Source organism: Mya arenaria, chromosome 15 (genome assembly GCF_026914265.1).
Source record: "Mya arenaria isolate MELC-2E11 chromosome 15, ASM2691426v1".
Classification (NCBI taxonomy): domain Eukaryota; kingdom Metazoa; phylum Mollusca; class Bivalvia; order Myida; family Myidae; genus Mya; species Mya arenaria.
Genome location: NC_069136.1, coordinates 55018504 through 55018750, shown reverse-complemented (window position 1 = coordinate 55018750; position 247 = coordinate 55018504).

Sequence of the window (247 nt, the reverse complement as noted above, 5' to 3'; positions counted from 1 at the left end):
GAATTCAGTGTATAGACATTTCCCTCACACTCTTGTTCTCTGGTTTAACTTCTGCGTAGAATTCTATATTATTGTCAGTTGATAATAATTCACGTAAACGAATATGCACGAACGCGGCAATGCATTTTTAATAATTGCTATAAATTTGTATATCATTGTCTGCAAATTGCAAATTAGTCTGCTCCGAGCAACATTAGCTGTAGAGATGCAACAAATCCAATTTCACGTGCACATAGGCGGACAGGCC